At 39.5% G+C, this 22,051-nt stretch overlaps 2 pseudogenes; both read left to right on the top strand.

The window, feature by feature from the left end:
* The first annotated feature begins 8,352 nt into the window (after positions 1–8,352).
* LOC116129738 lies at positions 8,353–12,972 on the top strand (annotated as a pseudogene).
* A 1,135-nt stretch (positions 12,973–14,107) lies between these two features.
* Positions 14,108–20,200, top strand: LOC116129728 (annotated as a pseudogene).
* Positions 20,201–22,051: the final 1,851 nt, after the last annotated feature.

Here is a 22,051-nt window from a genome sequence, read left to right as displayed (position 1 = left end):
TTTTGTATATGATATTTTGTACTATGTAAAGAATGTATATATTTTAATAAAAGAAAAATTTGGGCCCAACTACTTTTGTTACTATACATGTATTTTATTTATGTGTATTTTTATGAGTATATTAGTAGAAAGAGGTTATTCCACCATCCACATGAGCTCATGATAGGATAGTAACCGATAGTGAGAATGAGCGCAGTGACGATGAGATGACCATAATAAGTGCGGATGGGTAGGTTAAAAAGAACGGTGGGAAATACTTTAGAGGAGGTAGGAACTCAGTTTGAAAAGATAGAAACTTGGGTAGTATTAAGATAAAGATTCCACCATTTCAAGGTAGGAACGATCCGGAGGCTTATTTGGAATGTGAGAGAAAGGTAGAACAAATCTTTGATATCCATAGTTACTTGGAAGAGAAGAAAGTGAAATTAGCGGTCGTGGAGTTTACTGATTACGCCAGCATATGGTGGGACCAATTAGTTAGGAATACGCGTAGAAACTGAAAGATCAGCATGCATGCATGAAGAGTGGTGGAAATGGAGAAGAAAGCATAAAAAAAATTGGATTCAAAAAACCGGTTTTCAAATAAAGCTTGGAAAAGAGATTATACCTACTCCTTTGCTTTGGATTGATGAAGATCAGCCTCAAAGTAATGAGACCTCCACACTTTAACACCATCTTGAGAGGTTTAGAGAGTGGTCGTGGCTTTTAGAGAGAGTTTTGGTTTTGCTTTGAGTGAACAATGTGTGTTATGAACAAAAATGCAACCTTTTGCATTTATATATACTTGGGCAATTTTGCAATTATTTATTTTTCACTTCCAAGCCCAATAAAATCTTATTTTATAAAGGGACCCCACGAATTTAATATGCTACCCTTTGAATAATCAATATTATTCAAGGGCCCATGTAAACTAAACTAGTTTACATTAACAACCCATAAATTTACCCTTTTTACCCTTTAACTATTAAAAGGTTATTTTTGTTCATCTCATTAATCTTAACACTTTAAGATATAATAATTAAATATAATTAATTATTGCTTGACCATTTTAACCCTTAAAATGTCACAAATTGTTTTCTATGTAACTATTACTATAGAAATCCCGTTATTACCCTCGGAAGGTGCTAGCCCTCTTCGGATAATCATTTCTCTCTCTCATCCTTCTCTAACTTCTCAAGGCTATTGGTGTGACCATGTAGGTCCACCGTGGATTAGCCGTGAGCCGGTTCTGGATGAATCCGGAAACCCGTCCGGAGGCCCAACGACTATGGTAAACATCTAGCAATGTGCCATAGTCCCTAAACCACGATGAAGAAATACTTCATCGAACCCATTTCAGATCATACGTACCATGCAGGTAAAGTCCCTCCATTGAGATATCCTAATCGAGTATGGATTCATGGAACGTCAAAATCCTAAACTCGATCTTCTACCGAATTGTCGATCAATATGTCCGGAACTTGTCATCACAAACTTACTTTTGTATGACTAATAATAGACTCTGGCCAGAGATTCAGTTTTCCGACATTTATCGATGTTCGTCTAGGAACTCGAATCCGGATGGAGTCAGCGGTACTCCCGATCCTATATTTCCGAGTCAATGGATCCCCTCTTGACCATCGTTCGTTTCCGCATATGAACAACGCATGACCAAATAGGCTTTATTGTACGAAACATGATTAGTCTCGTACTTATACACCGTATGAACCATACGCATCCATATCGGATCCGACTACAATGTCTCAGGTCAAAGGACTACATCGTGCACTGATATAACCAAACGATAAATCATTGACTACATGCTTTTCCAAGTGATTTGTCGTTATTCGGTCACGTTCGAAAAACAGTTCACCAACCGTTAATCCATACCAATGCCCTAGTGACATGACTATCATCGTCATCCGTACTTATATCAACTCATGATATCTTTCGGAAGCATCCGGTATGCCTACTGTACAATATAGTTGCCCAAATTTATATTGCTTCCGCAGGGAACCCTTTTCGATAATTCATTTACCTATTAAATGAATCATCTGGACAATTCATATACATACTTTATTTTAAATGCATGACTGAATAAAGGAAGCAATTTACATATATGAATTGAAGAACTCTTTCTTCTATTATTTATGATATATATAGATACAAGATAAAATGCTCTGAAACCGACAACATGAATGGTTTCTAGGGCATACACTAATATACACTAACAGAAACATGGGTAGACCTATAAATTCATGGGAAGATATGAAGAGTGTGATGAGGTAACGATTCATTCCGAGCCATTACTATAGAGATAGTAGATAGAACATTATCTACATTGTTGCGTGCTATTTTAGAAAAGAATTTGAAATCTTGGAAAGATTGTTTCCCACATGTAGAATTTGCATATAATAAGGTTGTGCATTCTGCTACAGGTTATTCACCATTTGAAATTGTTTATGGTTTTAAACTTATAACCCCTTTGGATTTGTTGCCTTTACTTGTTGATGAGCATTCCAGTTTAGATGGCAAGAGAAAAGCGGAGTTTGTTCGACAACTTCATGAAAAATAAAGAAAAATATTGAGAAGCGAACCGAACATTACGCGAGACAAGCTAACAAGGGGCGAAAGAAAGTGGTATTCCAACCAGGAGATTGGGTGTGGGTACATTTACGGAAAGAGAGATTTCCATCTCAGCGGAAATCTAAGTTGCTAGAGGCGATGGTCCATTCCAAGTGCTTGAGCGAACTGGAGATAATGCATACAAGATGGATCTTCTAGGTGAGTATAACATAAGTGCCATTTAATGTTTCTAACTTAACTTTTTTGATGATACAGATTTGAGGACGAACCCATTTCAAGAGAGAGGGTATGATGAGGACATGACCGAGCAACTTGTTGTTGTAAAGCCGACACAAGATCCTCTTTACATTCCGATGGGCCCGATTATGAGGAGTCAAGTTAAAAAGATGCAATGTGCCTTGTCAAGCGTAATTGAAGAACTTGAAGCCAAAGAAGTAATGCATGAAGCCGAGTATGCCTTAGAGGGATCCAAAAAGATTATTAACAAGATTGAAGCCCAAGTCCAAGTTTGAAAAATTAAAGATCGATTCTTGTTAGCCCTAATTGTGTCCAAGTTAGAGTCCAAGCCTTTGTTCATGAGGCTTAATAATTGTTATTTTATGTGGGCTATTTTAAGACTTATTTTGGTGTAATGGGCTGGAGCAATTTATTTATTAAAGCCCAAGTATTTTATTATTTTTATTAGTTGTGTTTGGGTTAGTTATTAGGGTTAAAACATATTAATTGGCTGTTAGCGTTATTTTTAATTAGTTAGTTATATATAGTTGTTGACTGTTTTGGCCGCAAACTTTTTGGGGAGGAATAATTAAATATTTCGTTTTTTTTTTTTTCAAGACTGCATCTTGATATCTAGAACTCATCAAGGATCACTAATTTTTTTGGCGTTCTTCCATGAAACTTTTCATTCTAAATCAAAATTGTGGCGTTTCAGATTATCTATACCAAGGCTCTAACGATAGATTCGTTTTGGGTCGCGATTCTTCAATTTCGGATTGTTCCTATATCTTTACGTTCTTGATCGGCGGGTTTCTTTGCAAATCGAAGGAGATCGCATCACTTGTCTCTATATTTACTTTATAGCAACCATTTACATGAAAAGCGTTATATGTATATATAACTTTGGAAGTTTTGTTGACAAAGAAATAGGGGAAAAGAAATTATGAAAGAGTTTTTAAAATGTTATTAATTTTCAATATCTTTATAACAATAGTGATAATTTTAGAGATAATAGATGGAAGTGTGACTCTTTTTGCATTCCTAGTGTTATGATCCCACACATAGACATGACTTTATTGACCTTAATATATTAGCTATTTACGGATTAAACTGACTTCAACCTTAAACAAATCCGATAAATTGACTCAAATGGGCGAAACTCCCTTCTAAACTATTTATAACCCTATACTGTCGTAGTACTAATGCTATATGAGCTCTTAAATTGACCTCATTAACTTTAGCCTAATGTCACGACCAGCCTGCTTGCCCAAGCATGCTGCACGTTACTTACGGACTAAGTATACTTCAGGGTGAAGCAAACTTAAGAGCTAAGTTAACTTAGGGGCTAAGTTAACGACTCAACAGCTAGGTTCGGCGACTAAGCACCTTCGTTTCCAAGGTTGCACATATGCTCGACACCCACGAGCTTCGTTTCCAAGGCTGCACCAATGTCCGACACCCAGGGTTTTCTTAATGCTGAAGCATGTAGCTTAGTCATAGTTAATTTGAGGTGCTTGAGCCTATAAATAGGCAACTCCACCATGTAAATCATATAACTTGAATTCCAGCAATACACAGAGTTTATATTTTCTCTATACTTCTCTCTTGTTCATATACTGTTAGCCTGTGAGCGTTAGGCTGCTTAGCTCATTTCCGACGAGTTAAGGCCGCACGAACTTAGCAAAGAAGTTAAGTGCGTGACAAGTGGTATCAGAGCCTCGGTTAGCATAACCTCGGTTTTCATTCAATGGCAAAAGATACTGTCGCTTCCAAAGGAACCAAGACGGCAGAGATGGAGGCTTCCCAGGAACGTGGTCGTCCGGAGAAAGTCGACCCCAACCCCAACCCCTCAAGGCAGAGAGGTAAGTCCAAAGATTTTATTTCCAGTTTTGACTCACGCCTATCTCGTGTAGAAGAAAGGGTGAGCACGCAGTCGGAGGATCTGGATCATCGAGTGGATGATCTAGAGTCGGAGGTTTCCGAAACTCACACTGTCGTGAAAGCCATGCTGCTTCAAATGGAAGAGTCGCTAAGGACTGAAATGGGGAGAATCCGTGAGGAGTTCGTGGGGGAGCTTGCCAAAACCCGTCATGTGTTCCAAGCCGAAATCAACAGCACGCTCGTTCGTTTAGACGAGGTGCAGGCTGAGTTAGCGCGATGCAAGCGCGGCATGGTTACTAGGACCGGCAGCAGCGTCATTGAAAGCCAAAGGATTGACGTCCCAAGGCCTAGAAGTTTTGGTGGCTCACGCAAGGCACAAGAGGTTGACAACTTCTTGTGGGGACTAGACAAGTACTTCGGGGCCGTAGGCGTCACGGAGGAAAGCTCGAGGATTGAAACTGCAGTCCTCTATCTCACAGACACCGCAAGGTTGTGGTGGAGGAGACGAGAAGGAGACATCGAAAAAGGTATTTGCACTATCTCTACTTTTGATGATTTTAAAAGAGAGCTTAAACGGCAGTTTTACCCGGAGAATGCCGAGGATGAGGCAAGAGCTCGCTTGAGATGGATCAAGCAAACAGGAACGATCCAAGATTATATCAAGGACTTCACTGACTTGATACTGGAGATCCCGGAGATGTCCGACAAGGACTCGCTCTTCAATTTCATGGATGGGTTGCAAACATGGGTGAAAACAGAGCTAAGGCGTCGGGGAGTGCAAGATCTTGCCACAGCCATAGCAGTTGCTGAAAGTTTGATTGATTACAGCACCCAGAAAGAATCCAGCAGCAAATCCAAAGATAAGAGGGGCGACTTTATTAAAGGTGCGGGAGACAGGGGGCAATTGAAAGAAAGCAACCGAGACACCTGCCAAGACTACTCTTCATCCAAAGGTAAAGACAAGGGCAAACGTTGGGACAAGGGCTCCAACAAACCCCGCAACAATTGCTTTATTTGCAATGGGCCTCATTGGGTGAAAGACTGTCCGGAGAAGAAAGCTCTTACTTCTCTCATAGCCAAGCATCAGAAGGGTAAGCCAGCCGAAAGTAGTAGTGATGGGGCACATATGGGATCGATGCAACAACAACTCAATGGGATCCAGTCCGCACCAAAAACCCAAACCAAAGGGTTGCTCTATGTCGATATGGCTATCAATGGGAAGGCCACCAAAGCCATGGTAGATACGGGTGCTTCACATAACTTCATTTCAGTAAGTGAAGCACGTCGGCTAGACATCAAGGCTTCAGGAGGTGGAGGCACCATCAAGGCAGTTAACACAGTGGCACAACCGATACAGGGAGTGGCTCGGCATGTTAGAACCACAATGGGGACTTGGTCCGGCTACTTGGATTTCTCAGTTGCACCGATGGATGACTACCAGGTTGTTCTTGGCTTAGAGTTCATGGAACAAGTCAGGGCATTTCCTTTACCATCAACCAATACCATGTGTATCATGGATGGGGAGCAAGCTTGTGTGTTGCCCACTAGCCGCTCTACCAAGCCGGAGACAGCAACACTCTCGACTATGCAGTTCAAGAAAGGCATCAATAGGAAAGAGGAAAGCTACTTGGCCATCCTTAAGCAATATGACGACGAGGAGCCAAACCCGCCAGAGGCAGTGCCCCGTGAGGTAGCACAAGTACTCGAGCAGTTTATTGATGTCTCACCAAACGAGCTGCCAAAGGAACTACCACCTAGAAGGGAGGTAGACCATCAGATTAAGCTGGAATTAGGCGCCAAGCCACCTGCCAAGGGTCCTTACCGTATGGCACCACCGGAGCTTGCAGAACTAAGGAGGCAGTTACGAGAACTACTAGATGCAGCGTTCATCAAGCCCTCCAAAGCTCCCTATGGCGTACCAGTTCTGTTCCAAAGGAAGAAGGATGGTTCCTTGCACATGTGCATAGACTACCGAGCACTGAACAAGGTATCTGTTAAAAATAACTATCCTATTCCTTTGATTGCCGATCTTTTCGATCAGCTGGGGCATGCCCGCTACTTCACCAAACTGGATCTGCGGTCAGGTTACTATCAAGTGCGCATAGCCAAAGACGACGAGCCAAAGACCACTTGTGTTACAAGGTATGGGTCTTATGAATTTTTGGTTATGCCATTTGGTCTAACAAATGCACCAGACACATTTTGCACTTTGATGAATAAGATATTCCATCCGTACCTCGACCGGTTCGTGGTCGTCTATCTAGACGACATAGTAGTGTATAACAAAACCTGGGAGGAGCATATGCAGCACCTCAGGGAAGTGTTCCAAGTCTTGCGGGACAACAAGCTGTATATCAAGAAAGAGAAATGCTCTTTCGCCAAGCCGGAGGTAATGTTCTTGGGTCACAAGATCAGGGATGGGTAGCTTATGATGGAGGATAACAAAGTGCAGGCCATTCAGGAGTGGGAAACACCCACCAAAGTGCCGAAGTTACGATCCTTGCTTGGATTAGTAAACTACTATCGATGGTTTATCAAAGGCTACTCAGCAAAGGCAGCCCGGTTGACAGACTTACTCAAGAAGAGCAAGCCGTGGGACTGGTCTAATGAGTGTCAAGCCGCCTTTGAGGAGTTGAAAGCTGCAATCAGTAAAGAACCTGTGCTTGCCTTGCCAGACCATACTCAGCCATATGAAATGCACACGAACGCATCCGACTTTGCCATCGAGGGAGTACTCATGCAGAATGGGCATCCGATTGCTTACGAGAGTCGAAAGCTCAATGAGACTGAGCGGCGTTACACTGTGCAAGAAAAGGAGATGACAACCATCATCCATTGTCTTAGAGTATGGCGACACTACTTGCTTGGGTCCAAGTTTGTTACTTTGACAGACAACGTCGTGACAAGCTACTTTCAGACCTAAAAGAAGTTGAGTCCGAAGTAGGCACGATGGCAGGACTTTCTTGCTGAGTTTGATTATGTCCTGGAGTACAAGCCGGCAAGACCAATGTAGTGGCAGATGCACTAAGTTGCAAGGCCGAGTTGGCGAGCATCAGTCAAGTCACAAGCGCATTGGCTGACCGAATCAAGCAGGTACTCCAGCATAAGCCATTGGCTCAAAATATCATTACCTTGGTAGAAGAAGGGAAAACCCGGAGGTTTTGGCTGACTGACGGCTTACTTTACACCAAAGGCAACCGCATCTACATCCCGAGATGGGACAATTTGAGGAAAGAACTGATCAAAGAGTGTCATGACTCCTTGTGGGCAGGCCATCCAGGTATGAGACGCACCCTTGCTCTCTTAAAATCTACCTATTATTGGCCTGGGATGTAGGATAGCATTGAGGGGTATGTGCGAACGTGCCTTGTTTGCTAGCAAGACAAGGTAGTATAACAACAACCGGCAGGCTTGCTACAACCATTGCCCGTGCCCGAGAGACCATGGGAAAGTGTCTCAATGGACTTTATCACATGTTTACCAAAGTCCGAGGGGTCCGGGAGCATCATCGTTGTTGTGGACAGATTTAGCAAGTATGCCAATTTCATCCCTACATCCACCGATTGCACAGCAGAGGAAACAGCTAAGCTTTTCTTTCGCAACATCATCAAGTTATGGGGTATTCCGACAAGCATAGTCAGTGATTGAGATCCTCGGTTTACCGGGAGATTTTGGACAGAGTTATTCAAGATGCTAGGATCAAACCTAGACTTCTCGACAAGCTTTCATCCCCAGATTGATGGTCAGACCAAGCGCGTCAATGCACTGTTAGAGCTATATTTGCGGCACTATGTGAGCGCTAGCCAACGGGATTGGGCAAAGCTCCTTGACACAACCCAATTCTCATTTAACTTGCAGCGGAGCGAGGCAACCAACAAAAGTCCTTTTGAGATCATCATGGGACGACAACCGAACACACCTCTTTTCCTAGCCACACGCTATGATGGGAAGAGCCCTGCAGCCTTCAGGTTAGCCAAGTCTTGGCACGAACAAACTGAACTTGCTCGTGCAGCCCTACACAAGGCAGCGAAGAGAATGAAGAAGTGGGCCGACAAGAAAAGAAGGCATGTTGAGTTCTAAGAGGGTGATCTTGTTCTTGTAAAGCTTCTGCCCCAACAGTTCAAGACATTGAGGAAAGTGCACAAAGGCCTCGTGCGCAAATACGAAGGGCCCTTTCAAGTGATACAACGCATCGGCAAAGTTTCGTATCGACTCCAACTCCCTCCGAAACTGAAGATACACCCAGTCTTTCATGTAAGCTTGTTGAAGCCATTCCATGAAGACCCGGAGGAGCCATCCCGAGGAGTCTCTACACGAGCACCAACGGCCGTTGTAACATCATTTGATAAAGAAGTTGAAGAAATACTTGCCGACAGAGTCGTTCGCCAATGTGGTGTGCCAAACTACGAGAATACTTCATCAAATGGAAGGGACTTCCTGATACTGAAGCCAGTTGGGAGACCGAAGACTCATTGTGGCAATTCCAAGATTCAGTCCTACGCTATAAAGATAATGCGATGAGGGCGTCGCAGCATTAGGTGCGGGAGAATGTCACGACCAGCCTGCTTGCCCAAGCATGCTGCACGTTACTTACGGACTAAGTATACTTCAGGGTGAAGCAAACTTAAGAGCTAAGTTAACTTAGGGGCTAAGTTAACGACTCAGCAGCTAGGTTCGGCGACTAAGCACCTTCGTTTCCAAGGTTGTTCCAATGCTTGCCACCCACGAGCTTCGTTTCCAAGGCTGCACCAATGCTCGACACCCATGTAGCTTAGTCACATTTAATTTGAGGTGCTTGAGCCTATAAATAGGCAACTCCGCCATTTAAATTTCATAACTTGAATTCCATCAAATACAGAGTTTAGATTTTCTCTATATTTCTCTCTCGTTTATATACTTTGAGCCTGTGAGCGTTAGGCTTCTTAACTCATTTCCGACGAGTTAAGGCCGCACAAACTTAGCAAAGAAGTTAAGTGCGTGACACTAAACTAACTTTACATAAGTCAGACTAACACTTAGTTGGATCGGCTAGTGGTAGTGTTGAAGGGATAAGTGGGTCTTGTTATGTGAATTAGGGGTGTTCAAAAGCGGTTAACCGAACCGGTTAATCGCTTTTCTAAACCGAATCGGTTTTCCCTTTTTTTTTTTGATAAAACTTTTTTATTTTATTTTATCCTAAATTAAATTGTAAATATAGACAATACATTGGGAACTAAGAAAAAAATTTTGGGTTGAAATTTTAGATTGAGTGAATTACGGATTTATTTTAGTTTAGGTTATTATTTATTTATTTAATATAATATATATATTTGAAAAACTGGTTTAGAAAACCGGTTTTCGGTTAATAGTTTCTAATTTTTTCCGAACCGATAACCGAACCGAAAATTCGATTTTTTGAATTTTTTTAACCGTAACCGAACCGTTTTTTCGGTTAACCAGTTTTTCGGTTCAATTACCGGTTTGGTTAGCGGTTCGGTTCGGTTATTGCATTTTTTTAAACACCCCTAATGTGAATACCTAAAATGACTCCAAATAGTGTTAGAGGAATAAGTTGATTTTGTTATGCAAGCTTCTGAACTAACCCCAACCCTAAATTAACTGTAAAGAAACTAACATTACATCATGAACTTTTGGGGGTGATAGTATCAAACATTATAAAAGTGTCACATGATTAGGTAGAGAAAAATGTTCCATCTCTAAACAAATAAAAATGTCTTAAATTTGGACAAACATAATCACTTAATAAACTAATCTATTATATGTAAGATTATTATTATTATTATTTTTATGATCGGAAGTATTCAGATTAAATTTATGCATATTTCAACTAATCCTCCCAAGACTCTAGAATTATCGACCGGTAAGAGCTCCAATGACTATCTCTATTAGTAATCGAGGAAGAATTCTAATTATTTTTATTTTTTACCTTATATTATAAGTAATATTATTAAGAGAGAGTGTTTATTTAAAAAAAAAAAAAAAAAAATCTCACATAAACTATTATAACGTTTGATATTAAAAATTTATTAGAAGTAAACCTATGTTAAATCTTTCAACATTGTTGCAAATATTATTGCAAAATCAATCAATTATAAAGTTAAGTGTATATCACTACGACTTATGTACTATCTTATATTTGATTTGTTGCATTTGAAATCTTTATCTAATAAACTCAATAAGCAGGATTAAACTTTTAAACTCATATCTATTGCCGCCAATTTTCGCAATCTATGAGGCCGCAAAACTTGTTCCACCGCCCATTAACCACCCAAATTGCACCCTTGGCTGCCCGATCCTCGACCGCTGCGTCGGCGGCGGCATTCCCTGCAACTCCATTACTGAGCTGGTGGCCGAGAGCGCCTCCGGCAGACCCAATTCTGCCTCCAACTCTCCCTCTACGCTCAACTCCCTACCTCCCACGGCGGTCTCTCCGCCTCGTCCTTCTACCTCCACACAGAATTCCCTTTCCCCCTTCGCCGGCTCCGCCAACCAGCGCCACTTTTCGCAATTCCAATTCGGCCCTTCGACTAATATGATCATAACCCCTGTGATCACATATTTGTTCAGAGTGTACATTCTGTGGACCAACTACTCGATGAAATGCCCAAGATAGAATCTTTTATTAAAAATTCAAAGTCTCGACTCCATCAGCTCATTGTATTGATTCTATTGCGCTTTGTTTCGATCCGACTTTGAGAACACCCCAGGTGATCTTAAAAAGGTCGTCTTTGTTTTTCAAGATATCAGGGAGTTAAAGGCGATGGCGGTGGGGTTTGGTTTGGCGGTTTTGGTGACCATCAGGTGGTTGATTTGATTGAGCCCATGAAGGATATGGGTTGAGGATTGGGAATTTGGGTTTTTTGTATTCTTCAGGAAGCGGGTTTGTCCTGCTTGGGATTAACTTGGCTAATTGTGTGAATTCGAGGTTGTTTTTGTTGAGGAATGAAGAGTTTTGTTAGTGGAAGAATGGGACAGTGAATGGTGGTGGGAGATTTTGTGTGTAGGAGGGCAAGAAGGCGGCTTTGTGTTGTTTTTGCGCCTCATTTGCCTGATTCATCTTGTGAGTTTGAGATCACAAGAGAAGGGGTTTTTGGAGTTGAGCGATAAGGGTTTGTGTTTTTGCACAAATATTGTCATTTGAAGGTATTGCTGTACAATTTTTTGATTTGCTTGACTTAATATGGGCTTTTGGTGAAGTAGAGCTCTATGCATTGTAATTATTTTTTCTTTGAATTTTATCCTAATCTTATATATCATGGTGTTACGAAGTGATGCTAGTGTTTGATTAGCTTTTCTTTTCGATGTAAACTGTTTGATTGTAGATGCTCTATTAGTTATGACCTTCATTTTGTATAGATGTAAAAATCGAATTTGATCACTAATTGCCTAATCCCATGTCAGTGGGGAACATTATTGGAGAGGTTTATTTTACAAATGCTGTAAAGAACCTAACATCATAGTAGTTATGGTATGACAAATAGTTTCTATCTTTGGTAGAGAGGGCACTAACTTCCATGTAGTATTTTGGAGTGTCAAATCTCCAGCTGGGGTGGGTGGTGAAAAGTGGAATTCCCCTGATAGTGTTTACAATTTGCTTCTGTAACCATCATGGCTCTTGTTTGTGTATACATCAAAGAATTTATGCATTATATTGCAGTAGTTTATGTTTTAATTGCTATCATACTGAAACTTGCAGTTATAACAATTCTGATGTTTGAAATGCTATTACATATTGAATCTTGTTTGATAATTTAAACATCTGCCACTTTCTTAGACAACTGATATAAAATATACCCCTTTGCATGATTTTTAACATACTCTTATTTTTATTTGAGCTCTACTTGAACCAAAACTAGCTAGGTTTATCCCTTGGAGTCAAATGGTGTGTATCGTTCGTTAACAATAATTCATATCTTAGTGTGAGGGTAAAATAAAGCAAGACCTTTAAATACAATGTTTAGATCGTTAATTGTTTGAGTTTTTTAAAAAATATACTTAAAAACGATAATTGATCGACAAATGTAATCTTCACTGCTTTCTCAATGCCGCAACGAAGTAATATTCCTGATTGTTTTGTAAAAATAAGTTTGGCGGGACCTCGCTTTAAATTATAAGTTTACCGATAAATAACATAAGCAAATAACTGAATTCTCCTACATCGATTAAATATAAGAAAGGAAACTGAACAACTCATACAAAGTAACAAAGAAAACTAGCCTCTTCTTCATTTACGGTTAGCATGCCATATTTCTCCATATAGACTGTATGATCCTCACATAAGATTTCTTATGCAGGAATTCAGATAGAGATGGACAGCTTGGATGTGCATATCAGAACCTTTTTCAGAAGCTTCCCAATCAATTGAGTTTCTTCAACCCAATGCTTGCCCCTTCATTCATTATTTTATCTCCTCCATAGATCACTTAGGCAGCGGATCTTCATGCATAGACCGACTCTTCTTCGGATCATGATAAACCGAATCTACATCAAGATCAGTACTTAGGTACTTCACTGTATCCTTCCGAATACGGAAATTCCTCACCATCCTGACTTCCTATACTTCCCCATTAGTAGTACAACGAACATGCTTCATATGCTTGCTCTCATTGACCTTCAGATCAGCATCTTCATCATCCTCCTTTCCATTCTTCAACAGTTTATCGCATCTAATTTTGAAGCTGCTGGCTTTAGGGTACTCCCTCTAGCCTCATCCCTAGCTTTGTATAGCTGAACAACACGAGTGTAGATCGCTGAGGTCTCGTTGACATTGTAATCAAGCTCAAAATGCTCATGTGTTCATCAGTGCAATTTCATGTTTGTGATTTTGCTTCTTTTTCTCTCGGCCTCTTAAAGCACAACTTAGTAGTATGTGTAATTGCACCACATTTTTCACAAGCGCCCTTCCTTACTTGCGAGCTTGATATTTTTTTACACCTTTGTGATACAATGATTTAGATCGAGTGTATTTTGGTTGCTGTTTCTTTTGGTGATTCAAGGTGGGTGACGATGATGATCCATCAGCGTTAAATAATTTGGAATGTGGGGATTAACTGAATCCATCTGGGGTTGACAGAAATTTTGAATCAATTGATGGAATTAAAAAAAAAAAAAAAAGAAAGATTGATTTTCAACTATTGATATTCAAACATACCTAATACCAAAAAGGACAAGGAAATGGGTAGCAGTAAACTACCAAAATTGAAAAATATTAAGCTAAGATAAATAATGAAGACGTAATTACTCGTAGTAAAGGGACCTTTCAGGACAAGGAAATCAAAACTATGTGTTTAATCGTTATGAGTATTTTTGGTAGTTTCCTGCTATTAATTTCCTTGTCCTTTTAGGTAACCCTTTACTAATAGTATTAGGTATGTTTGAATATAAATAGTGGAAAATCATATTTTTTTCATTCCATCAATCGATTCAAAATTTCTGTCAAGCCGAGATGGATTCAGTTAATCCCCACATTCCAAATTATTTGTCCACTGCCCCTTGGTATCTTAAGGCTGAGAGAGAGGGATCGTCATCACCCTCCTTAAATCATCAAAAGAAACAGAAACCAAACTACACCAAACCTGTGATAAATCAGAGAGGTGTAAAAATATATCAAGCTCCTTGTAAAAAGTTAACTGGATGAGAGATAGATGGATAAGAGTTTTTCAGATTTTTTTCAGTGTGTACAGTGTATAATATTTATACACAAACTCTCCATAACTTTCTCCTATACATAAGCTATTCAAAAATAAAAAACACTATCACAAACGTAGCAATGTTGTTGGCCAGAAATATCAGTTGTAATCTTCTCTGTTTTGACTGGGCATTCTTGTTCCGAAATATCAGTTGCAATCTTCTCTGTTTTGACTGGGCACTCTTGTTCCCTTGCCTGCTGCTGTGTCGTTAGAAGCAAGTTCAGTTTTACCTCCAATACGCCCCCTCAACCGAATGGGCAGATCTTGAACATGAAGGTTGGTTCGCAGGAGATGAAAACAAATGGATGACAGTGGTTTAGTTAATAAATCTGCAAGCTGATTTTTTGTGGATAGAAATGAGACCTGAAATTTTTTAGCTAAGACTTGATCCCGAACATAGTGAAAGTCTATTTCAATATGTTTGGTTCTGGCATGGAAGACTGGATTAGAGGACAAATACATAGCTCCAATATTATCGCACCATAATATGGGACTGGTCTCTAAGGGAAGCCGTAGATCATGAAGTATGGATTGAAGCCAATGTAGCTCTGCCGCTGTGTTGGAGAGAGATTTATATTTTGATTCAGTGCTGCTACGAGCAACAGTTTGTTGTTGTTTGTAGCTCCAACTGATAAGATTGGATCCATGAAAAATGCAGTAGGCCCCAATACTACATCGGTCATCTTTGTCGCCAGCCCAGTTGGCATCACTATACCCTTGAAGAGAATGATCTGAAGTACTTTGTAAACGAAGTCCATAGCCCACCATAGATTTTAGATACCGAACGATTCTCTTGACGGCTTGCCAATGAGTGTCTTTGGGTTGATGCATGAATTTGCTAACACGGTGGACTGCGAAAGCAATATTTGGACGAGTGAAACCCAAGTAATGTAAGGTGCCAACCGTGCTTCGATAAAGTTGAGGGTCAGAAAAATCATGACCTTCAAACTTAGATAAACTGCAAGTGGTACTCATAGGAGTGGAACATGGCTTTTCTTCATGCATGTTAACCCGTTGTAGCAGGTCGGCCACATATTTTCGTTGTGTCAAAAAAGATCAGGACCATCAAACAAAGCCTCTACACCAAGAAAATAGCATAGATTGCCTAAATCTTTGACGAGAAAAATATCTCCAAGTTGCTGAATAAATCTGGCAATCGCATCTGAAGAGGGCCCAGTGATGACTATATCATCAATGTATATGAGGATAAAAATAGAGAAGTCATTGGTATGAAGTGTGAATAGAGAGGTATCTGCCTTTGAACCAACGAATCCCATTTGCTGCAGTGTTTCGGTCAGTCTGGAAAACCAAGCTCGGGGAGCCTGTTTAAGACCGTATAAGCTCTTTTTTAAGCGGCATACATGATTAGGAAAATCAGGGTGAACATACCCTTGAGGTTGTTGCATATAAACTTCTTCTTGCAACTGGCCATGGAGAAATGCATTCTGGATATCAATCTGTTGAATGCTTCATTGCCATGTAATAGCTAAAGATAATAACAACTTTATAGTCCCTGGCTTAACCACAGGGCTAAAGGTTTCTGTGAAGTCCACACCGGATTGCTGATAATAACCTTTCGCAACCAGTCGCGCTTTAAAGCGCTCAACACTGCCATTTGCATGTCTTTTAATTCGGAACACCCACTTATTTCCAACAAGATTATTACTTTGCGTAGATGGGACAAGATCCCAAGTGCCATTTTTTACGAGGGCATTAAACTCGGTGTCCATGGCGTCACACCAGTTTTGATGTTTTGAGGCCTCAGAAAAACAAGTAGGTTCAACATAAGGAGCTTTTGGCTTGAGAGATTGTGTTTGTGATCGGGTAAGCATGCGACGTGGCATTGGAATATCACGTGAATGAGGAGGATTTGGTTGGTGAGATGGTCCAACAACATCTTCTGAAGTGTGAGTGAGATCCCTTGCTGGTACGTGAGCAACACCCGAGGAGAACAAAGTAGACTGAATATCCGAAGGCACTTGATTTTGTAGATTGACGTTGTCAAGAGGCAGCTGACCATTGGGACATATGTGTGGACCTGCATGGTAAGTCAGAGGACTCGGGGGACACAAGAAGGGTGGTAAGGAAAAAATTTCTGGTGCAGGAGGATTAGATGTAGAGGACTCTTTTTGGTATGGAAACAAAGACTCGTAAAAAATGACATGGCGTGAGACATATATTTTTCCTGTGGCCAAATCAAGACATTTGTAGCCCTGGTGTGATAGACTATAACTAAGAAAAATGCAAGTTTTAGATCAAAAATCAATTTTTTGTTTGTTATAAGCACGCAAGTTAAGCCAACAAGCACATCCAAAAACATGCAAAAACAAATAGTTGGGTTTTTTATTATAAGCCATTTCAAAAAGGGATTTGTTGTTTAGTGCTTTGGAAGGAAGACGATTAATAATATAAGTGGCAGTTAAAAAGGCGTCTTCCCAATAAGGTTTGGGCAAATTTGAGTGAGCTAGCAAAGCTAAGCCCATTTCAACAATTTGACGATACAGACGTTCAACAGAACCTATTTGTTCATGTGTGTAAGGGCACGCTAAATGATGGTGAATTCCACAGGTTTTGAAATAAGTATTTAAACGTCGATATTCACCCCCCCAATCAGTTTGAATGGCCTTAATTTGGAAATCAAAATGCCTTTTAACATATTTTTGAAATTGAATGAAAATAGTTTCAACATCAGATTTCAGTTTCAAAGGAAATATCCAAAGGAATTTAGTAAAGGCATTCAAAAAACAAACATAATAATGAGATCCATAACTAGAAACAACCGAGTTGGGCCCCCAGACATCGGAATAAATTAATTCAAGGGGTCTTGAAACAGAATAAAGGGAAGTAGAAAAAGGTAAATTGTGGCTTTTAGCCATTGCACACTCAGGACAAATATTTTGTCTCTTATTGGAACCAACAGGTAAATTATTATTGCCAAGCACATGTCGAATAGTACCATAAGAGGCATGACAAAGACGACGATGCCATGCTGTAACCGAGATCCCAGCACCAACAAAGGCAGATGGAAAAAAGCGTTGAAGAGATGGAGAGAAGCAATAAAGGCCATCAGACATAGAGCCTTTATGTAGGAAGTTCCTCGAGTAATCCTTAAGCAGAAAAAAAGAACTGTGAAACTCAAAATAAACATTATTATCTTGAACAAATTCTGGAACAGAGAGTAGATTTTTGGTAATTTGGGGTACAACAAGAATTTTGTCAAGAATAAAAGAGAGGTGTCAAGAATAAAAGAGAGGATGAGTTAGATAAAGATGCAGTTCCAATATGAGTTATTTTCAAACCTGTACCATCACCAATTTGAATTTGATCAGTGCCAGCAAAATCATCATTTCAGATATTTAGATTACTCATGTTGTTGGTCAGATGGTGCGTCACACCAGTGTCAGGATGCCATTCTTGTTCAGTCAAGTGCTGTTGAGATTGGTTGGAGGCAAGGTGTGCTTGAGGAGTTGGGTGAGGTTGGGGGGTTTGGAAATTTGGATCAAAGCGCTTCCAATAGCGGGAAGCCGTATGGCTAGGTTTCTCACACAGTTGACACCACATACTAGTGTTGCCGCGGCCACCTCCACGATTGCCATAGGATGGATTACGCCTCCTGCCTCGAGGAGCTGAGAAGGTGCCACGACCTCGTCCTCTTGTAAAGTTTTGCTGTCGGGTGGCAATATTGGCCGAAGCCATGGGCAAGGATAGCATTTGATTATTATGCTCGATGCGAGCTTCACATGCCAGGAGCATTGAATAAAGTTCTTCCAATGTGAGAGAATTATCTCGGTGAGAAACCATGGAAACAAGAGAGTCATATTCGGGACCGAGCCCAGCAAGCAAATATGGAATAATTTCCGCACACGTCAGAGCTTGACTAGTAATGGCCAATTAGTCCGTGAGATGTTTGATAGTCATGAAGTAATCAATTGTATTGATTACCTTTTCGGAGGGTAGAGAGTTGAGTGCGAACATGTACCACTTTAGCACGGGACTGGGATGCAAAAGCAAAGCTGAGGGCCTTCCAAACTGCATCGGAGGAGCTGCAGTGAGCAACCTGGGCAAGTACTTCATTAGAAAGAGAAGAATTTATGCAGCTAAGAATAAGGTTATCCTGGGTTTCCCAAATATCATATGAGGCGTTGGGGGTGGTAGAGCCATCAGAGGCAGTGATGGTTTTTGTAGGTTGTTGAACGGTGCCATCGATGTATCCGTAGACTCTCTGGCCTTTGAGGTAAGGTAACATGGTGGCTTTCCACGTGGGGTAATTAAGATGTGTGAGTTTGTGGGGTTGATGGAGGAAGATGGGTTGAAGGTGGGAAGGTTGGTTTCGGCAACATTAGAAGTAGAGGAATTTGGGGAGGCAGACATCTTGAAGAGGATTGGTTTAGACGTGAGTCGTTTTGGGCTCTGATACCATGTAAAAGGTTAACTGGATGAGAGATAGATGGATAAGAGTTTTTCAGATATTTTTCAGTGTGTACAGTGTATAATATTTATACACAAACTCTCCATAACTTTCTCCTACACATAAGCTATTCAAAAATCAAAAACACTATCACAAACTGTTATGCCTGAAAGAGTAGGGCTGACGTAAGGCCTATTCAGCATAACAAGTTAGAGCTTAGGTATGTCCGCAGCTAATCAGAGGAAGCCACGTCACACAATGATAAGGGCGACATACTCCTGTCAGGGCAGTGGGTGGGCGTCAGACCAGCCAGGAGCTAGAGTGATTCCACGTGTCCAATCATTGCACCAAATCACGTAAATCGCTCTAGAAGATGGGCAATGAGACATAAAGAAGGATTTGCATGGATAATCCCACCAACTCACAGATTTAGTAATAATAACCTTAATTCATCCCACTATAAATTAAGAGCTCCTCTCTCATTTAAGGGATTAACTAATCTCTCTAAAGAAAAAATAACATTCTCTCTCTTGTATAATCATTTGTAAATCAGTCCACTGAACATGACCTGACCACTATCATTAATACAAAATAAGTGGACGTAGGATTTGCTTCTTTAGCATCCGAACCACTTTAAACACTATTCTTTGTTACATTTACTCTTACTCTCACATTCACATGTGTCTTTTGGGCCCGCTTAGTATTTCACACGTGCGTTTGGTTGGTATCAAAATCACGCATCAACACAAACGTAACAAAGTTGTTGGCCAGAAATATCAGTTATAATCTTCTCTGTTTTGACTGGGCATTCTTGTTTCGAAATATCAGTTGTAATCTTCTCTATTTTGACTGGGCACTCTTGTTCCCTTGGCTGCTGCTGTGTCATTAGAAGCAGGTTCAATTTTACCTCCAATACTCCTAAATACAGGAAAGGGGCTTGCGAAAATTGTGGCGCAATTACACAGACTACTAAGTGGTGCTTGGAGAGGCCGAGAGAAAAAGGAGCCAAATTCACAAACATGAACATTGCAGCCAATGAAAACAGTAAGAATTTTGAACTGGATTACGATGGCAAACGAGACCAATGGAATGGTTTCGATACAGCAGCGACTATGCTCGTGTTGTTCAGAGATACGAAGCTAGGGTGAGGCTAGAAGGAGTATCTGAAAGACCAGCAGCTTAAAAAATTAATGAAATGCTGATATGAAGTAAACGAGAGCAACATTGGAGTTTGCAAAAGTAAAAGCGTGTTCGTTGTACTACGGATGGCGGAAGCACAGGAACGGTGAGGAATTTACATATTGGGGAGGACACAGCAAAGTACCTTCTGAATCTTGATTTAAATTCGGCTTATTATGATGGTCTATGCGTGAAGATCCGCTGTGGACGTCGGTCACCAAATATGGTGTGGATTCAGGATTGTAACAATCCTGATTGCTAAAGTATGGCTTGGCATGTGAGATAAAAACCCACATGGGCTTCCTCCTCTTACAAGCGGTTTTTAAGAGTAAGTTCTACCTATTTGTGTTGTTACAATCCTATCCTTTGTGAAGAATAAGCACATAGAGGTAGATTGGAATGCATATGCTGATCACATTACATCATGTTGATTTCAAGTAGCGAATATGGGAGATTATGTGTACTGCCAAATTAACTAGCAAAACTCATAATAACTCTCAATATTTTTATAAACTCTTTGTATTCGTATATTGTCAAATCTATTTTCTTGAATAATAAATTTTTTAATCTTTATCAAGACATTTGAATCAGTTCATAAATATATGTACAGTATTACTGTAATTTTTATAATTATATGATAATTAATTAAGCTCTCAGTTTGGATTTGATTCATGGATAGGACGTGTATATCGTGAATGTACATTGTGACATGATTTTTATGCATTTTCAACTATCAGTTGTTTATGCATTTTTATATTGTATATATTACACCTAATCTTAATCATAAATCATCAGGAAAAAGTTTATAATCGCATATTTCTAAATATCACCATATACTTCATTAATTGTCTTACAAAATTGTTTCAAGTTTCCTAAGCATATTAAATTTATAACATTAGACATCTAAATCACTCTAATCACTTAGATACTGGGAGAAATTAATTTACACATTTCTTGGGAGACAGCTGGAAAGCTGTGAAATTTGCTAGTGTTATTGGAAATAGAATCTACCGCCATTTATGTAATATTAGTATAATTGAAATAGATTTTTTTTTTTTCATTATAATTAATTCATATTATATCATATCCCATTGGTGGCCTCACTATGCAGATTGTTGTTTATTTAAATAGAAATATATCTAAGAGCTTTAGTTATCGCTCGGTCCTCAATGGTGGTTATTGTTAAAAGTTCTTCGTATTTGAAAAAAAAAAAAAAAAAAAAAAACTCCATTAATATAATGGTTTTAAAACAAAAAATTAACTATAAATGATTTCAAATCTCTGCATGAGAAGATATAGGGGAAATTAATTAATTCTGTGAATTTTTCCCAAAAGCAAATATGAAGCGTTCTAGAAGCAAGTTGTTGCCCTCTCCTAAACAGTTTCACTTCACCGCCTTCTACAACAGAGAATTAGTCAAGATTAGTAAAGGTACCAAAAAGGAATAGCAGTAAACTACTAAAATTGAAAAATATTAAGCTAAGGCAAATAATCAATACGTAATTACTAGTAGTAAAAGAAATCGAAACTCGGGCTAGCTAAAACTCATTTTTACGAGGAAAATTGATCGCTTAATATTGACTACTTTATCTTGTAGTACCCTTTGGTTGTGTTTATATATTAAGGTTTTCTTGTTTTTGGGTTGTGTTTTATTTTTTGTAATTTTTCATATTTAATTATTTATTGTGGTTATGATTTTTGGGGATGAATTGTTTATCTTTTTTTTGTATTGCGTTTTGGAAGGGAATTGAAAGACTTTGGAGGTGTAAGGTGTTTATATGAATTTGATTGAATTTTATTGATTGTTCAAATGGTTGAATTTGTTGCAAGGATATAAATTTGATTGAATTTTGTTATAAGGATAATACTATACATACAACTCAATCTCATAAATTTTCTCTCACAACTCCGACGTTACACTCAGAAATGAATTCCACCTGCTCGTTATGGGTCTCACTTATTTAATTACGAACTGACACGTAGGATTTGGAGAGAAATTTTGTAAGATCGGTTGTAAGCCAACTTTATCACTGTTATAAAAGTGGATGAATATGATTTGTCATTACATTTAATTTGGTAATTTCATTATTTTTGAATAATATAGTACTTATAA

The sequence above is a fragment of the Pistacia vera genome, unplaced genomic scaffold (assembly GCF_008641045.1).
Source record: "Pistacia vera cultivar Batoury unplaced genomic scaffold, PisVer_v2 Contig106, whole genome shotgun sequence".
Lineage (NCBI taxonomy): Eukaryota > Viridiplantae > Streptophyta > Magnoliopsida > Sapindales > Anacardiaceae > Pistacia > Pistacia vera.
Note: the sequence above shows the minus strand (reverse complement) of the source record. Positions and strands in the feature narration are given on the sequence as shown.